Here is a 9,455-nt window from a genome sequence, read left to right on the forward strand (position 1 = left end):
AATATCATTATGTAAAAAACAGAGATGGAGAAAAACAGTACAAAAGCAAAAACACATATATGCCTGACACCCATAAACGAAGCAGCATCTGGCTGCAGTTTAAAGACTTTTTTGTCTTGGTCTCGATACCCTCTGGTCTTGGTCTTGTCTTGATCTCAGTTTAGGCGATCTTGACTACAAGTCTAATACAATTACAGGCCATTTAACAATACGACCAATATAAATATTTAACTTTGTACTGTGAGTAAAAGAAAACACAATTAGAAAATAATGTGCTTACATTTGCTTAGATGAGAGGGTCTAGCTGAAGATAAGAGAAATAGGAACGGATTTGTGAATGTCGGTGTCTTTTAATTTGGTTTAGCTGTAGAGTGTGAGAGTGTGTGTTATTGTGTAGAGGCAGAGGAATTTATTGACACTGGGTCTGCCTGTCATAAAAGGAGACAGGAAGCTACAGTTGGGGGATGCTAGGACTGTGTGGAAGAGATAGGAAAGAGAAGAATTTGGTGTTGCTTGTGTGAGTGGAAATGGCCCTCTTTATGACTGGCACGTGCACACACACTCACGTGCACACACACTCACGTGCACACACACAGTTACAAGTATAGTTTATTATATTTTATCACTGCCCTTGTATACAGACCCACAATGTTTCTCTTTCAGTGTTTCCTACACATACACCATGTATATAGTTTCACTCACATATATGTATACATGTACATTGCTTTTTATGTTATTTTATTGATCTATTTATTTACCCCCCTGTTGTATATAGGCTTCTCTTATTATTATTTTTGCACCTTTGTGGTCCGGCTACCCAATTCCACTGTGCAAGAAACTGCACAATGACAATAAAAAGCTCTAAGTCTAAAAGTACGTGCACACGCAGGCACTCACATGCTAGAACATACAGACACAAACACACTGTTTTGAGTTTATGACACACCAAGTGGGTTTTACGATGGGGATGCATCTATAAAACTGGTTGTAACCAACAAAGAGGTTGAGATCTGCAGAGGGACACCGGCCTTGTACATCTCCCCTTCTGGAAGGTGCATGCGTAACAGAAGATGAATAAAAGTTTTCTGAAATGACGGTGTAGTCTCTGGAGGCCTGAGGAATACAAAAGAACCGGGGGGAAACTGCTTTACGTCACACTATCAACAGATTTCATATGGTTAAATTTGAAAGTGTTTTCCTCTCCTGCTTCAACTGCCATCGTTGTCTGAAAAAAACCTCCTTTACCGCCAGCAGTGAATCCTGGGATATGGTAGGACAAGAAGGATACACCCAACCCATCCTTCAAATTCGAGGAAACAAAGATGCATTTGTTGCCACATTTGGTGGACTCTTTGATTTGGGACAACCTTAGTCGCATTGCTGTGACGTCATTGCCTCGAAATACAGCATTTGAGGCGTCCTTCCCCTGAATTTGGACACAGCCACCGTTTTCTGTTTTGTCCTCCCTGTGTTGTCATGTCTGATTAGTCACAGCTGTGTTCCCCTCCCGTCTGTGTGAGTATATATAGGATGTGTCTAAATTCAGGGGTAGCGAAGGCCACATTTTTACAGTAGGTCTTTCTTTGCTCTTTTTCCCGACTTTCTTGTTTTATCTCTATTGTTCAATAACAACATAGACAAAAAAGTAAGTATTTTATAGTTTATGTATTCTGCCAAAGGAAGAGATAACTAAATCATCATATTAACAACACTGCAGGTGTTGTTGATGCATTGCAATCTAAATTCTCTAAGCATGACTGTGAACAAGCACAGAAAACACACAGGTATGCAGATGACTTTACAAGGATTAGATTTACATCACAGAGAAGAAGAAACATGGATGTGGAACATATAAAACCTGCTCAACACATCACTCTGATACTGAATTAATTAGTTAATTGAGGTAGCAGCAGGTTGTCTGTTTGATGGCTATGACTAAGACAGCTGCATCCATTCCTCTTTACAGACAGATGTATAACAGCAGCTCACAGCCCTGCAGTTAAACTGAGAGAAAACATTTTGAATACTGCTGTACACTACGCTGTGATGTTCTGCTTAGCGCTGACAGACAAAGAGATGATCAGCAAGGGGTTGTGACTTGAATATTTAGCTCAAGTCCTATTGGTCATCTGTTTTCTTAAAGCCAGGATGCTCTCAGTGGTTTAAAACCTGGAGACGGTCCAGTTGCCAGAGGAGCTTCAGATTTTAAAATTTTACACCTCAGAGTTGATAAAACTCTCATAACAAATTAGAAGTGGATTCTCAAGATATGCACTCTTTAAAATGCTCTGTGGCTCACTGTTCAAGTACTCATAGATCTAAACTTGTGCCGAAAGGAAGAAGTTACACTATAAAGGAGACGAGCAAGGTGGTAAAACACAGCAGAGCAAACAGCATATCTAGCAGAATAGAGTTACACTCAAAATAAAAGATTCAGGTTGGAAAGACGTGAAGCTCCTCCAGCTGTTTATCTTCATTTTCCTGTTTGGATGAAACACACTGGATCAGTTGTGTGTCGTTATACAAATGCATTAACATATTTATATTTGGATCTGCTGAGGTACCTGCTCTCACTGATGAGTACACAACATCTGGATCAGCTGGGTACTCTGTAACACAACATAGAGTAGTGCAACAGATTCATTCACTTGAATTTTATTTACAGAGTCAATTCATAGAGACTGAGAGTGGCCTTAGTGGGCTCCGACATCATGAAATCCACTTTTAAAGATTCTAAAAGTATTATTGCAGCAGATTAATTAATATTACAGTAAAATCATTTACTCGTGGGTAAAAGTACTCAGACTCTTTTGACTAGGTTATAATAAAGTCCATCAGTCCTTTGGAAACACTGACGGGAAACTGAGATAATTCAAAAAGGCAAATTTAGTCATCTAGCCATTGTGAAAATGGTCTTTACCGATGTTCAACCATCTAAAAATTTACATTAGAGAAATGTGAAATCATATTTTTTGTTCTTCAGTAATTAGCTAATAAGGTGTGGTGTTGTAGTACAGCTAACACAGTTACCTCCTGGACGGAGTCCTTACACTCCTCACTAGTTACCCAGTTACCACCTCTAGTAGCAGATATATTGTTGCTCAGGATATAGAGAGGATTGTGAACTTATCAGGAAGTTGGTGGTACAATCACCAACTCCTGCCTCTAGATATTGAAATGCCCTTGGGCAAGGTATCAACCTCATATACCCCCTGAGGCATCCATCTTGGGCTATGCGTGAGTGTTAAATATAAAAACTCCTGTTTAACAGGAAGAAACCTCCAACAGAACCAGGCTCAGGCACGGTCGGCCATCTTTCACGACTGGTAGAGTAGTAGAACTCTACCTAACAGATAAGTCCAAAAATATTTGGGGACAGAGACTGCTGTACAGCATTTCTAGTAGTTGTAGTCTATGTGGAACATAAACTGAACATGAACTGGAAACACCAGGTGAACCACCCAGGAACCCTGACCAATAGCAGTGAAGGATTCCAGGGTGAGGTAAGAGAGAAGTAATCATAAGGAGCAGCCAAGATTTGTAATTGTTTCAAAAAGAGAAAGCAAGAGAGGCCAAATAAGTATAAACGAGTGCTCTTAAGATGAGTTGAAGATCTTCCTCTAGTTTCCTGGGCATGAGGACTGGAGAGCAACATCAGAAGAAAGGACTTTGGAGATTTTAGTGACATGTGACAAATCTTTGTCCAACCACTGTGAACATAAAAATTGGAACTATAACTTTTGTTGAATTGTTGTCTCAAAAGAGTTGGAGGGCTTTGTACTCAATCATTGCTTTCCCCGTGGATATTATTGTGCACAGGATGGAGAGGAGTTTATCACCAGAATGTACGTCTTCCCCTCCTCTCTCATTCATCTCAAGACCAATAAAAGAGATCAGCATCAGTATAGAGTTCATTTATTAGATTAGGATAAAATTCTGGGGATTTAATTAAGTGATTCTTACTGTCTGCTAAAGCATTTGCATTGCCCATGCTAAGTTGCTCTTGACCTGCAAGCTTACTCGGGCAGTCATTGAGAACCTTCACAGACATCAGGCAGTCATTGTCAGAGGAAACAGGTTCATAACTGGAGATAGGCAGTTAGAGCTGGGTGAGTCTCCTCACTGGTTCAGTCCAGTTCCTTCATTATCTGTTGGGGAACACTCCTTGGAATCAGAAACTTGAACCCTTTAAATGAATGGCCCGTCCAGGTTTCCTATACTAACTGACTGATCCAGCAGTCAGTCAGGAGTGTAAAGATCTGTGGGTCACACAGAACTCCACAGGCTAGCCAACAGCAGCCTGACTGCTATTAGTTATTGAGTGAAAGAATGAAAGGATGCCAGAATTGTTACTTGTTACTGGCCCCCAAGCTCAGTTGACTTAAAACCAAGGAGGTACATGTCTATGATGCTGTCAGGCATGCATACAAGCACATGGAGGCCATACAAACTGCACATCACCAAGGATACTGTAGCTCCTCACAAAACAAAATCCTCTATTCAGGAGTACTCGACTCCTGAATACAAACCTTAACACAAACGTGCACCTTAAAGAAGATACCTGCAACCTGGAAAGCAAAATGTGTCTCACTGATATCAGTAACAGGAAATCCCAAATTGTTACTAATGTGGTGTTGTCGTGGAGTCCTCTCCTAAATTTCTCCCGAACAAATGCGGTGTAGTCAGGAAGCATTCAGTGTGTACCTAATGGTGTATGTGCCCTGATCAACTGTCGGCAGACAGTGTAACTCTGGTGTTAATAAATTTTGTGAATGACTTCCTCCTTACTAAAGCAGCACCTTTGTAAAATGATCTTCTTATTATCAATCTACAATCAAAGCCCATTCCTCGAAATATAATGCAAAACAAATGTTGAGGTTGTAATCGTCCATCATGGATCTTCTTTAACCATGTTTACAATGAAACAATTTGCTCCTTTGTGAAAACCACTCCAAAAACTGATTCAAAGGAGCCAAAATCACCAATGATTTCATCCTATGGTCTATGTATGAGTGGATGTTGCAGAGGTTACCAGTATTTCTGCCCGCAGGTCTCTGAGATCTGATTTGAACTTGGCCATAAGTGACCTCAGAAGGGCCTGTGAATGAGAGAGAGATGATGATTTACTGAACAGAGAAACAAGGTCACCCAGAAACACCGACTCAGCTAAAGAAATGGAACTGTAAGAGCCAAAGTCAATGTTTATGTTTTGTTTATTTCCTATGGTGGTGCAGGTGTTTTCCTGCACCTCAGGTGATCGCATGTTATTTACCTGACATGGGTGAACTCAAAGGGACGTTGTCTGAGTGGTTTCTTGCAAACTTTTTTATGGACTGTTTTTTGCATGTTACTTTACCTCACCTTTAAGTCCTAATTACAAACGATGTAAGTTAATACATCCATTATTTGTTTTGTATGAAAGGAAAGTTTATTGTTTAAGTTTTAAAATTAAAATGCACACAGTGTGGCTTATTGGAGACGCAGCACAGCCCATCAAAGCATGTTTTACTGCATACATCAGGACAATGAAGAGGATTTCTGGATGTAGCTTTCACATGCTGGGACACTGCTGTTGGAGAAGGAGATATTGGAAATGGCACCATCACAGTGGCACAGAGGAATGTAGCGCAATGCACACATCAGAAGTGGTAGGACACGTGGATTCACTCTGTTTGTTTTTGAATGCTTTGAACACAGTTTGGAAGCGTCACCCCTTGTCCATTGGGGACAAGGGGTGACAAGGTTTGGTTTGTGTTGTGTGTTGCTGTAACTAAGTTTAAGAATATAATCCACCCACTGTTATCATCTTCAATGCCCTGTACCAACATAGAGCAGAGCAGCTACCTGAACGCTACTCCAACAGAGGTCGATTATCTTGTTAATAATTTTACCTCCTCACTACGCACGACTCTGGATACTGTAGCTCCAGTGAAAACTAAGGCCTCAAATCAGAAGTCCCTGACTCCGTGGTATAATTCTCAAACACGTAGCCTAAAGCAGATGACTCGTAAGCTGGAGAGGAAATGGCGTGTCACAAATTTAGAGGATCATCATTTAGCCTGGAGAAATAGTTTGCTGCTTTATAAGAAAGCCCTCCGCAAAGCCAGAACATCTTACTATTCATCACTGATTGAAGAAAATAAGAACAACCCCAGGTTTCTCTTCAACACTGTAGCCAGGCTGACAAAAAGTCAGAGCTCTACTGAGCCAACAATCCCTTTAACGTTAACTAGTAATGACTTCATGAACTTCTTCAGAAATAAGATTTTAATCATTGGAGAAAAAATTACCAATAATCATCCCACAGATGTAAGCTTAAATAGTTTTACAGCTTTTTATCTAACCCCATAAACTGAACTGAATTTCAAATATGTTTCATAACTTTGTGTATGTGTATTGTGTACCTGCAGTGTGTGTCCTCACAGCAGAGTAGACTGTATCTGGATCAAGAGAATGGTTTTCTGGAAGATAAACAGAGATCAAACAGAAACATGTTTCCTGTGATAAACTGCACAGTAACTTTAATTCATTTTTTTCTTTTTTCCTTTTGTCCTGTCCCGTTTGGCTCTTTTGCCATCAGAATTATTGTCTAAAGGCAAAGAAAGATGCCCAACAGATTTACTTTGCCAAATGGACCATCCCAGCTTTGCCATAATGGTCTATTTGATTCACCTTTTATTGTTTATTTTATTTTATTTTCACTCGCAAAACACTCGCTGGGGAAAAGAAAGGGGAGAAAGAAAAACAGCGGGGAAGAGGGACGGGGATAAAGGGCAAAAAACAAAAACCAACAAAATAAGCAGACAAAAGATAAATATATGAATCACCTGGATCACCTGTTGAGAAAGAAAAAAGAGAAAACAAGCAGAAGAAAAAAAAGAGCAACATAATAAACAACATCACGATGATCTATGGGAATATAACAGTAAATACTAAATATTAAACATTATTGTGCAGCACGTAAGATCGACTTCATTCATTCGAATTCATTCTAACCTTCCCAAAATGGCAGCTGAGTGCCTACAGTGCGGACAGCTAAGGCTCCAGTACACTCAGCTTACCTCGCCTCTTCTTCTTCTGTCTGATGTTGATATCAGCATAGGTCACTTCTTCAGGAGCAGGTGAAGTCTTGGTTACTGAGAAGGAAAATCAGAAACAGACTCAAAACAGCTCTTGTATGTAATGGTGCATTACTGTGTAGTGCTGGATCAGAGGAGAAAGCTGGGGTGGAACAGGTCAGGGAGTAGTTGTAGGTCCTACTGGTTGGTATAGCAAGTAACTATGTGAATTAATAAGAATGTAGTGATTCATTATTGGTATCACATATCAATTTGATTCTCTTATTGATTCTCACTGGCTTTGCTTTGAGAGTCGGCATCATCATTAAAGCAACATATCAAAAACAAAAATACAGACATACATTTGTGTTAATTAATTACATGCTTTGGGTCAAAGGTTTGTACATTTTAGAAGTATTTCCCCTGTTTGTTGTGATCAGTGTTGGGGTCTTTATTTAGATAAAGTAATTATTAGCATATTACACAAAACACTTTAAGTATAATTACTAGGGGTGGGACTCAATTGAAAAAAAATTATCTAATTAATTAGAGTCTTGGTAATTAATTCATCTTGATTAACTGAATTTAATCACACAAGAAAATTTGCCCCAAAGTGCAAATGTTTGTTTTTTTTAAAGGGTTTTACTCGATGACAAAATAAATAATAGACATGGACATGAATATTTTAAACTCAAGCTATGCTGGCATTAGGTATTTTCTGTTCTGCAGTTTGCCCTGTAGTGGTTGTTTTTGTGTATTTTTTACTCTGCAAGATTTAGCCAGAGGCAGTTTCACCTCTGTTAATCTGTTGCCATCCATGCCTTCACAAGTTTATAAACGGCATCATCTATAAGTAATATTGTTTGTTATCACTGAGACAACTTGTGTGCGTTATTATTTGTTGTGAAGGCGTGATATAGTTTGTAGTTTGAATTTAATTTGAATGCATGTATAACCTAAGCTAGTAAGGTTAAGCTAGCTCATATGCCAAGTGGTTTCTTTAACATTTTGATCATGAGCGTGATTTCATTTGATGTTTTATTCGGGCACTCACTAAGCAGATAAATATTGTGCTCATATTTTTGAATATGTGACTTACTGGTGTGTTTGTTATATTTTATATTGATGCAACATTTTTATTGGTTTATTTCTGGTTTTGTCAACAGTTTCACACTCTTTTATTAAATCATCCAACTCAACACATCGGCCTGTTCCTTGGATTTTGATTAGGAGAGTGTTTAGCTGTCTGTATAGCTGAGTCTACGTTCACGAGGACAACACTTAGTGAGGACAGAACAGTGAAAAGATGAACCATCACATCAAGCTGTGAAGGAATCTCGGCAGCCCATTTCTTAGCCACCAGTAACCAGTGAGTAGAAGAAAAACACCAAAGAGGCTACGCTCGCTTCTTCGGTATCTTTTTACGGGATTTGAAGACCCATTCACCTGCCTGTATTAAACGATGTCCAGCTCAAACCCTATCAACGCCGTATCAGAGCCTGGAGCTTAGGTCAGAGTGTGCTGCCTCAGCTGCATTTTCCAAGCAAAGTTCAAATAAATCTTCAGCTAGTGCGGCTGCTGCTAAAGCTCGTGCCAAGGCGGAAGCTGCACGCACGCGAGCAGCCTATGCAAAACGTCAAATAGACATGCAAGTGGAGAAAGCACGCATAGAGGCTGCATTGAATGCACTAAAAGAAGAGTGTGAAGCTGAGGCTGCCTCAGCAGAGGGTCAAGTGTTTGAGGCTGCTGCAGATTTAGACAACTGTGACCTTGGGAGTAAAGCCAGTCATGCTCAAGCAACGAAGCAGTCATTTCAGCGAACTGGTGAGTTCATCCAAGCACATTTCTCTTCAGCGCAGAGTTACGCTTCAGCTCAAAATGAGAAAGAAACAGAGGCTGCTGCTTCTGTACCACAACACAGACACCTCCCAGATATTGAAGTTCATCGCGTCAGTCGTGACACACAACAGCCGTATCCTCCTGCTTGTTCGGCTGAAGGCCTGCACCCAGGCAACCAGAGAAAAAAATCGCCCTGACCCTCTGTCTTTTAACACAGACAGAGATGTTCCCTCCATGCACACACATCGCTACACAGACTCCCCAGTCGCCATTGGAGGCTCGAGGTGTGTCTGAGTTAGCTATATATCTGGCACGCCGAGACCTTATCACAGCTGGACTAAAAGTGTTTGATAACCAGCCTGCTAGTTATTAGTGATGGGATTTCCGGCTCTTTTTAGAGAACCGTCTCTGTCGGCTCGGCTCACTAAAAAGAGACGGCTCTTCAGGTTTTTCGTCGCTTTAATTAATTTATTATTAACGATAATATAAAATTATGCACAAAAAGAATTACTAATGTAAAAAAAGTGGTTTTATTTATATATGTTTATATATAAATAT

General features: G+C 39.9%; 1 long non-coding RNA gene across 1 annotated transcript in view; it reads right to left on the reverse strand.

Moving 5' to 3' along the window:
• Positions 1–1,673: 1,673 nt before the first annotated feature.
• The window catches only part of LOC102079535 (uncharacterized), a 39,254-nt gene continuing 31,472 nt past the window's right edge, over positions 1,674–9,455 (reverse strand). Inside the window, exons 7-11 of the long non-coding RNA XR_003218293.1 lie at positions 7,062–7,136; positions 6,405–6,461; positions 5,033–5,098; positions 2,565–2,609; positions 1,674–2,481 (exon numbers count right to left, since the gene is read on the reverse strand). This is a non-coding gene — a long non-coding RNA (uncharacterized LOC102079535). The remainder of the gene's footprint in view (positions 2,482–2,564; positions 2,610–5,032; positions 5,099–6,404; positions 6,462–7,061; positions 7,137–9,455) is intronic.

The sequence above is a fragment of the Oreochromis niloticus genome, unplaced genomic scaffold, assembly GCF_001858045.2.
Source record: "Oreochromis niloticus isolate F11D_XX unplaced genomic scaffold, O_niloticus_UMD_NMBU tig00007510_pilon, whole genome shotgun sequence".
NCBI lineage: Eukaryota > Metazoa > Chordata > Actinopteri > Cichliformes > Cichlidae > Oreochromis > Oreochromis niloticus.